The sequence below is a fragment of the Ailuropoda melanoleuca genome, chromosome 15 (genome assembly GCF_002007445.2).
Source record: "Ailuropoda melanoleuca isolate Jingjing chromosome 15, ASM200744v2, whole genome shotgun sequence".
NCBI classification, from domain to species: domain Eukaryota; kingdom Metazoa; phylum Chordata; class Mammalia; order Carnivora; family Ursidae; genus Ailuropoda; species Ailuropoda melanoleuca.
Window position 1 is genome coordinate 64986664 of NC_048232.1, and position 10510 is coordinate 64997173.

The following is a 10510-nucleotide window of genomic DNA, read 5'->3' on the forward strand; positions in this document are numbered from 1 at the left end:
TGTCTTGCTCAAAACTTCGGTTTACCCACCCATCTCTGAAATGCTTATTAGTGAGAAAAATAAACCTCTATGGTCTTAGCTCGAGTCTACTACCCGATGGTGTGGAAAGCGGCCAAAGAGCTTCACCACGCGGAGCGGCTGCCCGACTCTCCTGACACAGTCAAGTCAAAGCTGGTAACTCGTAAGAGGAAAAATTGTCAATGTCCAACAAGAGATGAAACAAACGAAACATGTATATGATGGAAAATTTTGCAGCCATTTAAAACAATACTTTGGAAGTATCCAAATACGGCAACTGAGGACAATGTTCACATTTTGTTAAGTTACATAGAGGCAGAGGAAAAAGACTAATAGGAAATATGTTAAAAAAAAAAAAAGGTCAAAGTCTAGTTTGGTGGAAAATGTAACACAGATATATTCTATATGCACAGAAAGTAGCAGGGCGGATGCCCGCCACGCCCACGGCAGCAGTGGCCTTGGGGGAGGAAGTTGGGGGGATGGACTATTCTGAAGTTCTCAACCATATACAAGTATTCCTTTTTCTTTTCTTTTCTATTCTATCTTTGAGGTTTTACTTATTTATTTGTCAGGGAGAGAACACAAGCAGGGGGAGCATCAGGCAGAGGAAGAAGCAGGCTCCTCGCTGAGCAGGGAGCCCGATGTGGAGCTGGATCCCAGGACCCTGGGGTCATGACCTGAGCCGAAGGCAGTGCTTCACCGACTGAGCCACCCAGGCATCCCACAAATATTCCTTTTTCAACTAAAAAAAAACAGTGGGTTTGATTTTTTTTAATTTGACATTTTTGGAGGGAAAAGGATAATAACTTTTTTTTTCCTTGATGGAAGAATTAATGGGCATTTAAAAAAATCTTTTTGTTTCTTCTGTATTTCCAAATCATTATGTATTACTAAAATACACACACACACACACACACACACACACACACACGATAAAACTGCTCCCCCCTTCCTGTTCCGTTTCTGAACAACTGGGTTCTAAAGCCATGAGTGATGGAAGAACACAGCAAGGTGGGGATCCCGGGGCGGGGGGCGGGGATGGCCGAGAGTGGGGTGCCACAGCCCAAGCAGGGTGATGAGAATAGAGCCTGGGGGCAGACTGGGGGAGGTAATGAGAGTCCAGAGGGGTGAAGACAGCCTCCCTGTATTTCAAAGCCTGCCCCCGGAAGGGAGGGGATCCATGCAGCGGGGCCACCCAGCCAGGGTGCCCTTGAGCACAGTCGGATGGGAGGGTGAGCCAGCGGAGAGGCAGCTTGGCGAGGAGCGGCAGCACCCAAAACCACCCACGCGGGGGAGATGTGGGGCAGCAGAGACAGAAATCAGTGACACACAGAGGGGTGGGCAAACGGGCGAGTATAGGAGAGGCAATGGAAGCCAGGGTCTCACTGTTGGAAAAGGGAGTTGCAAACAGGAAAAGGAAGAAAAGGAGAATGAATTTAGGGGTGTTGGATGGGGATCAGAGGTGTGGGTGTGAGCTCACGGTTTTCAATACACAGACAGATGCAGAAACAAGCTTAGAACTAAATGTGCATCTGTATGAATTTGTGTTTAAGCAAATGGAGATGTTGTCTAGCCTTGGGATGCTACAATAAAATATCACAGACTAGGTGACTTAAGTAGCAGGCATGTACTTCTCAGTTCCAGAGGCTGGGAAGTCCAAGAGCAAGGTGTGGCAGACCGACTCCTGGTGAGGGCACTCTTCCTGGTTTGCAGACTGCCACCTTCTCACTGGGCTCACCTTGCTTTTCCTCAGTACACCCATGTGTGGACAGACAGATCTCTTTCTCCTCTTCAGATAAGGCCACTAATCCCATCCTGAGGGCTCCACGCTAAGATCTCACCTAACCCTGATTACCTCCCAAGGGCCTCATCTGCAAACAGCATCACATTGGAGGGTAGGGCTTCAACATAGGAACACAAACATCCCATCCATACCAGATGCAGATGCATGAACATATATCATATTACATATTACACACACACACACACACCTATCCATATACACACACATCTACCCATACACAAACACCACATGGATTCCTTACCTCCGTCCAATGACTGGGCCTGGGAGGGGTGATACCCCAATAGCAAAGAGCAAAGCTAGCACCCAAATCTTGGCTTTTACCTACTTATTTTCCACTAAAAGAAACTCAGATGCCTTGCAAAAAATGGCCATTTCCAGCACTAGGAAGGGAAGGCACAAATGAGCCTGGAGCGAAAAGCAAGGCGTGGTCAAAAGGACTATCAGAAGGACACAAAAGACAACTTGAGTGAGTTCTCACCGCTAAACAGGGGACAACCAGCCATTGTAATGAAGACTAATAAGCATCGGTTTTAACCCTTTGAATCAAAGAGGAAGTCACGATTTCACACTGGTATAAGAAGTGAATAAATTGAAAGTTTGGTACAGACTAGGAGGAACATAGTAGCTCCCCACAAATAATTATTAATTACTAAGAGGGGAAATGTCTTTACAGTGAAGAAGCCTGGCAGATGCCACCTTCATCCAGTGATCAAAGTGAAATAATCAGTAATGGGACAAAACAAAATTGCAGCCCAAAGGAGAGGATACAATACAATACTACAACGCCACTTCTGTGATGTTCCTGCCAAAGACAGATAATCTGAATCTCCTCACAAGGAGACCCCACTGGAAGGGACATGACCCAGAATAACTGCCTGTAACCTTCAAAAGTGCCAAGATCACAAAAATCAAGGGTAGGTAGAGGAAGAGTTTCAGATAGAAGGAGACAAAAGTGACAACCAAATGCAACTCATAATTCTGAATGAGGCCTTTTGGCTACAAAGGACATTGTTAGGACAACTGGTAGAACTTGAATGAGGTCTGAGGGTTGGATGTAATATATGCATCTAATTTCATCATTTTTGGTGGCTATATTTTATGTATGTAGGAGAATGTCCTTACCTTTAGGAATTACTAAAGTATTTGCAGGTGATGGGACATCAGGTTGGCAACTTATTCTCAAGTGGTTTAGGAAAAATATAATTCTTTGTAGTGAATACCTAACTTTTCTCTAAGTTTGCGATCCTTTCATAATTTAAAAATATTTTTTAAAAACCAGTAAATTCGGGGTGCCTGGATGGCTCAGTGTGTTAAGCATCTGCCTTCGACTCAGGTCATGATCCCAGGGTCCTGGGATCCAACCCTGCACTGGGCTCCCTGCTCAGCAGGGAGTCAGCTTCTCCCTCTACCCCTTCCCTTGTTTATGCTTTCCCTCTCTCTCTCTCAAATAAATCTAAAAAAAAAAAAAAAGAATTATTCTCTTATCAAAAAACCCACGAAAAAGTGTTTTCTATTTCTAAGACACAAAAAATATTTCTATTTACATATTTGAATTAAATATCTCTACGTAATACATGTGAATGTATGTTACATATTAATGCACTGACAGCATACGAATATGCTACATGTATAAACATATAGTTCTGGGGCCTGGAAACAGACCTGAACCTCCTTGTGCGAAAACAGAGGCAGCAAGCCCTACAGTTCCAAAGTTCTAGGGGGGTGGGCCGGCCTCAGGAGGGCCGCGTGGCTGCAGCCGGAGGCTGGGCCCCTCCTGTAGCACCTAGCCACCCACTTCTGAGATAAGGCTTCCAAAAATCCTAGAAAACTCAGAACTATCAGAAATTCAAAATTTCCAACATTCTGTCCACCGTCCTCAGAAATCATTGAAATCCCAGAGATTCTCCTATTTCAGGATCCCCAATTCTTGACACAAGACAGCCGGTACTCTCATGGAGGCCTGAGGGCTTGGAGGCAGACAGAGCAGGGTTTGAGGCCCAGCTCCACCCCGTCTGGTCTGTGCCTTGGTCCCTTCACATTTAAGGGCAGCTGCTTCTCCCAGGGTGGTGGCGGGGGCCGGGGGGGGGTGCTGAAATGACATAACCCTAAAGCCTTCACCTCCCAAGCCGGGTAGATGACAAGGTCCATGAACAGGAACTGTTTTTCTTTATCAGTTAAAAGTTCACATTTCCTTGTTTTAAGTGTGGAAATGTGGCTCATCATTTAGATAAAGTGAGAAGCCTTGGCCTGGGCTCCCATGTGTGCTCTCCTTTCAGTCAGGGGGGACTTCTGACCCCGGCAAGGTTTTATGAGATCTGCTTTATGGTCCTAGACTTTCTTCTGGCACAGGGTGAGGTCCAGGCAGTGTGAGGTAAAGGTCAGTATCAGGGAAAGTGAAGGGGAAGGAAAGCTTTTAAGAAGTGTCATTGTTCTGGGGCACGGGGGTGGCTCAGTCCTTTGGGCGGCCAACTCTTGCTTTCTGCTCCGGTCATGATCTCAGGGTCCTGGGATCCAGCCCCTTGCATCGTGCATCGGGCTCCGCACTCAGCAGGGAGTGTGCTTGAGATTCTCTCTCTCCCTCTGCCCCTCCTCTCTCTCTCTCTCTCAGATAAATAAATAAATCTTACCCAAAAAAAGAAAAAAAAAAGGAGCATCACCGTTCTAGTGAGATATCCTTATCCCTTTGCATCGGCAAGTTTCTGGTAGAAAGTTTGAGTAAACCCAGTCCATGTTCAATAATGGTTCCTGAACACTAACTGTCTAGGAATGGCAGATAAAGAAGAAAGAGATACAGTCCCTGCCCAAGTGCTCACAGAATAGAGGGGAGGGACGGTAGCCCCACAGAGGTTCCATTCCTACACTTGTGGCTTCCGTGCTCATCGCATCTCTGAACACAACCCATGTGCCTGGCATTTGGTGAAGGTCTCGGGAGAGAACCAGATGGGCAGGATGTGGCTCGGCCATAAGGAACTCACAGCTTACTGCAGGAGAAAGACAGAACACAGACACCTCCCAAGCATAGGATAAAGGTACTCTACCAGAGCATTCCCTTACAGGAAACCGTGAGAGGGTCTGGAAGACTGATAATCAGGAGAAGTGTGATCACGGGCAGAAGGAGACACTCGGGAGTGACACTGCAAGCTGTATTCGAGGGGCTTGTGGGGAGCGTGGGAAAGGAGGATGGGATGAGACTGGGGATCTGGGTTGGCTCTGGTACCTTGAGGACCTTGTGCGTCTCACTTGGAAATTCAGACTTGGCCCTGTGGGCGGTGGGGAACCATGGAAAGGTTTCAGCAGTGGAACAAGGTGGTCTGATTTGTATTCTAGAAAGATCACACTGGCAGGCACATGGGGGATGGATTGGTTGGGGGTACAACCGGCTCTTGCAGGACTGTCCTGGGAGAAATAATGGTGCCCTGAACCCCAGTAGTGGCAGGTGGGGTAGAGTGAGGTGGGCGATTTGAGGGTTTATCTGGAAGGCTGACGCTGGTGAGGAGCACGGATGGCTCCGAGGTTTCTAGTTCGGGCAGGGGAGTGGGTGGTGGTGGTGCCATTAATGGCAGCACAGGAAGAGCGGAGTTGACCACACAAGGGCAAAACAAGGGTTTGGGGTTTATATTTTGCGGTGCCCCATAGGAATCAATGTAGAAATGAAGGGTAGGTAAATCTTGGGAACACGGGCCTGTGGCTGGAAAAGGAGGCGGGTACTCGGTGCATGAGATGGTGATTATTGGTCCCAGGGTCGGCCGCTGATGGTGGCGGTCCGTAGAAAGGAGGTGACTGAACATAGCGCAGAGCGGTCAAGGGGTGGTGGGAGAGCCAGGAGAATGGAGAGAACCAACAGAAGCAGGAGGCTCCAGACTGAAGGGAGCGTTGCAAAGGCAAAAGGCACAGGTGCTAAATGAAGATACAGGCTGTGGGATGGGGGCCAGGGACGCACACAGGTCCCTGGTGACCCCTGACACAAGTTCCAGGGGTGTTCCAGGGGCAGATGCGAGGTTTCAGGGGATGAAGATGTCTCGGAAGAGGGGGGTGAATACTAGTCCTTTAAGAGACGAGGAGGGGAAGGCGAAGAGGAGGAGAGATGAGGAAAGGCAGGATTCAGTGGCTTTGGGGTAGCAGCAGTGTGACTCCGGGACTTGATGACTCAGGAGCAAGCTCTCAGAAGAGGCAGGAGGAGGGCCCAGGATGGCAGGGAGTGAAGAAGGGGAGCAGGAGGGAGCCGCTGAGAGAGCTTAGGCCCGAGGAGTGGGGCTCCCAGGCCTCTGCGGAGGGAGAGCTAGGAGGGAAGGGAGTGTTGTCCTTGGCACTCGCTGGGGTGAAGAGGCCGGGGTGAAGAGGCTGAGGGCTCCCAGGTATCACTCCTTCAGAGGCCTGGGCTCCAGGGCAGGGAGCAGCTGGCCTGAGGCGGGGCTGTGTCTGGGCAGGGCGCGGGGTGGCCCCGGCACAGGCCAGGGGTGCGGGTGCAGCAGCTCCTCGGGGGTGCTCAGGGCTCAGCACCCCGCAGAGGGGGTTACTCACTGCTGACTCAGACCCACGTGCTCATTTGCATGTTATTCATTTCAAGCCAAAATGAGCAGGAATACCAGGAGCATCGCACCCCCTTTCCGAACAGAACCACCCCGGATCTTCCGAGTGCTCCTGCTGGTGTGCTGAGTCTCTCCGACTTAGACAGACTTCCTTTTTAAAGGGCTCTATTCAGTCATGCCCACATGGCTGGCTGTGAAATGAAGCTGAGAAAGAAAAAAAAAACACTCAAGAAGTTCATGTCCTCTCTAAGAATCTGCAGGTACATTTTAATTTTAGGTTAAGTGCTCCCAGCACAGCACTTCCTCCTGTCAAGTATTTTATTTTTGTTGATCATCTATGTCCTCTCACCAGAATGTCACCCCCACGAGGACAGGAACTCTGCTTCGTATGCCTGTGCCTAGAACGGAGCCTGACATACGGCAGATGCTTAACCAACACATGAAATGATGACAAGTCCCCTTCCAAGCAGCTTCCGTAAACCTTACAGCCCTCGGCACCTCACAGTTGAGGAAAGGGGGACTGTGAGAGGTCGAACATGTCCCGAGGTTCATCAGATTGCAGGGAAGGGGAAGGTCCAAGCTGGACTTCCCACCTGTCGTGCCGTCGTTCAGAAACTACTTCGGAGTTTATTAGGTGACTTCTCCTGTGAAACCGATCCACGCTAAGCCAACTCTGACGAGGACAGCCCTGCAGGAAAAGGCAAAGGTACTGATTTCCACTCAAACAGAAACAGCTTCCAAGGAGCTGAAATGACCTGGCCAGCTGGGCGGCTCGGTCTGTCCCCAGTAGGACAGGACTCCTAAGGAAGCCAGATACCCCCCGCGTGGCAAGGAGACCATGCAGAGTCGGGTACTCTCAGGGAGGCCGTGAACCAGTGCCACGAACTGGGGTCCCTGCTGCCTACTCTCCAGCTCACCAGGAGAGCCAGCCACCAGCCTCCTTCCATCCTTCCAGCTCTTCCTTGTAGGAAAATACCTGAGTGACTGAATGGGGCTCCTTCATTCCAACTCCACACACGGTTTTCATCAACTCTCTCAGATAATTGTATCTTGTTGACATGGGGAAACCCTACACCTAGCAGGAAGTCACCTTGCAACAATTCTGACCCTAGTGTCTGGGGAAGGCCACCTCTCTGTGAATCCCGGCCTGTGTGTGGGTCGCTGCTGGCTTGACCCACTGTGTGTAGGGAGTTGTAGCTGTCCTGCCTGTGACCTAAATTTTGGCTGCCTGTGTTATACTTCTGTTGCCCACAGCTGGAGGGCTTGGGCTTCAAACCACGGGGGCAGTATGATGAGTGGACAGGAGCCAAAACCACTCTCCATGGCTCAGTCAGCATCCCGGCTTGTAAGTGGGCAGCCCGAGGATCAGAGAAGAATCCAGCTGTCCGAGAGTTGCTTTGCTAACTGGAGTCCCTTAACTGTTCGTACAGACCAAGGCATGACTTGGCTTTTTTCCTACTACTCAGTATCTTATTTTTGAGAACAGGAAAAAAAAAATCCAATTCTCAGTGCCTGGGCCAGAGCAGAATAACCACTAACAAAACAGCTAGTAACATGGCCAACGCTCATTCCTGTTAACTGTTTTAGTTAAGTTAAAGGACTGGCAGGAGAGAAATTCTGGCTGGCTCTACAAGGAAAACCATTTCAGAGGTAGTCACCAAAGGCAGCAGCAGCTGTCACGGAGCACAGAGCTGAAGCTACCAGGGGCTTCGCCGGCTCAAAGCTGATAAACACTCAGCCAAGCCAACTGCCCATTTGACACCTAAAGAGCTCAGGAAGCCAGGGAGGCGTAGAAGTTTCTTTCATTAACAGTTTTCCATTCTCTTGATCCACAAATCCGTCAGCCCGGGTCTCTTCAAAGATGATGTCGGCTTCAGGTAACTGCCCTCACCATACTGTGCCGACAAGGCGAACATGTGAACGCACAATCTGCAGCTCTGGTATTGACTGTTCGGTGCTGGGATTCCAAGGGGCTCTACGGCTTGCAGGCACAGGGAGCTAGTGAGTGACGACGAGCCAGTCACTCGATGGCTTCTATTACAGTGAGGGGTAGTCACGAGAGCACGGGGCTGAAGGGACCGTTATTTAGCCACTCTGAACCTGTTTCCCCATCTGTTAAACAGGGCTAATAGTGCTTAACTTACTGGGTGTTGGAAAAATTACATGTGATATTACATGCAAAGCACTTGGCACAAAGCATCGTACACGGTAAATGCTCAGAGAATGTGAGCTGTCATCCCAGGTTTATGAAAGCCCAGAAAGGGCTTGCCATGTTGTCCTAGAAATTTCTACATCTCATGGTCATACCTATGAGAAAGTAACTTTGTGGGGCGCCTGGGTGGCTCAGTCGGTTAAGTGTCCAACTCTTGGTTTCAGCTCAGGTCATGATCTCAGGGTGGTGGGGTGGAGCTCCGTGTCGGGCTCCGTGCTCAGCACAGAGTCCGCTTGAGATTCTCTCTCTCCCTCTGGCCTCCCCCTGCTCGTTTGCACTCCTTCTCTACCTCTAAAATAAATAAAATCTTTTTTAAAAACTTTGTAAGTAGGGCTTTCAGAAAAGACAAGCTATTACAAAATGTTACTAGGCTTTAAGTAACTTTGTCAAGTGATGACTGAGCATGCTTGGGCGCCCCAGATTTTTGGTTAGGAGTCCATACGTTACTCAAGATTAGAAAGCACCGCTTTATTCCATAGCATTATTTTTATTATTAGCTAGAATCCACTAATAAAACTTTTTCTCAGTCTCCTTTTTAAGGAAATGCAGGCTTGGTAAGGTGTCTTCCCAGAGCAACATTTAGGAATATGCTGGACTGAACACACATTTAATGCAAGCACCTCGCTTTCCTGTCTTTACATCTTCAAATATCAAATAACAACAGCTGGGCAGAAGAACAGCAGATCCTGTAAGATTTCCGAAGATTCAAATGCACTCTGTTTTCTAGGGCAGGGAATGGCTGGTCTATCACGGGTTTTTTCATCATCCAAGCATGCTGTTTTGTTTGCAGAAGGTGGGTACCGGCTGACCAGGAGAAAAGTGTGCCAGACCTGGAGTTGACTGGAAGCAGAGGGCTAACCAGGCAGATCAGAAGCAAAAGCAATAAGAATCCTGACTCCCTTTTACTAGCTATGACCTCAGGAAAAGCTCATGTGTCTGAGTTTCAATTTCATCCATGTAATGGGGATGCTGGTGCTTACACCATAGGACTGGCTCAGATGAGTGCACCCCACAAATGAGAAACCCCACTACCAGACGGCTTCAGCCAGAGGGGTCTGATCGTCCCTCTACCACCTGCTGAGTCACACCTGTCTGAGCATTGCCTTCTCTCCTTCCCACTACAGCTCATGACGACATCTGCCTTGTCCTCAGCATCCTTCTACACTCCCCATTTCCACGACACTGGGACACATTTCCTAGCATTCCAGGCACTGTGAAGACACCACCCTTCTTCCCACCCAGGGATTGAAGAATGGGCCATACATCACAAACTAACAACTTTCTATGAAACAGACTTGTAGTTTAAAAATTGATTACAAGGCGGTAGGGCTGGTGGGGGCGGGGGGGGATGAACAGGTGGAACACAGAATTTTAGGGCAATGAAACTATTGTGTGTGATGCTAACGGCATGGTGGACACATGCCATTATACATTTATCCAATCCCATAGAATGTACAAGAGTGAACCCTTGTATAAACCATGGACTTTGAGTGATAATGATGTGTCAGCGTAGGTGGTCACTTTAACAAATGTGCCCTCGGCGGTGGGGGGCGGGTAATGTTGATAGTAGGGAGGTTATGCAGGTGTAGGGACAGGGGGTAATGGGAAATCTCTGTACCTTCTATATCTTTTTTTAAAAAGATTTATTTATTTCAGAGGCGAGGGGAGAGACAGAGGGGGGAGAGAGAGAGAATCTCAAGCAGACTCCCTGCTGAGCACAGAGCCCAACGCAGGGCCTGATCTCACGACCCTGAGATCATGACCTGAGCAGAAATCGAGAGTAGGATGCTTAGCCAACTGAGCCACCCAGGTGCCCTGGAAATCTCTGTACCTTCTGATCAAGTCCACTGTGAACCTAAAACTGTTGTAAAAAATAAAATTCATTAAAAATTGATTTTACATGCACACACACACACACGCTGAGATATGCTCTGACAAATATGAAAA

At 48.8% G+C, this 10510-nt stretch overlaps 1 pseudogene; it reads left to right on the top strand.

Moving 5' to 3' along the window:
* Positions 1-8078, top strand: part of LOC100475324 — a 75001-nt pseudogene extending 66923 nt beyond the window's left edge.
* Positions 8079-10510: the final 2432 nt, after the last annotated feature.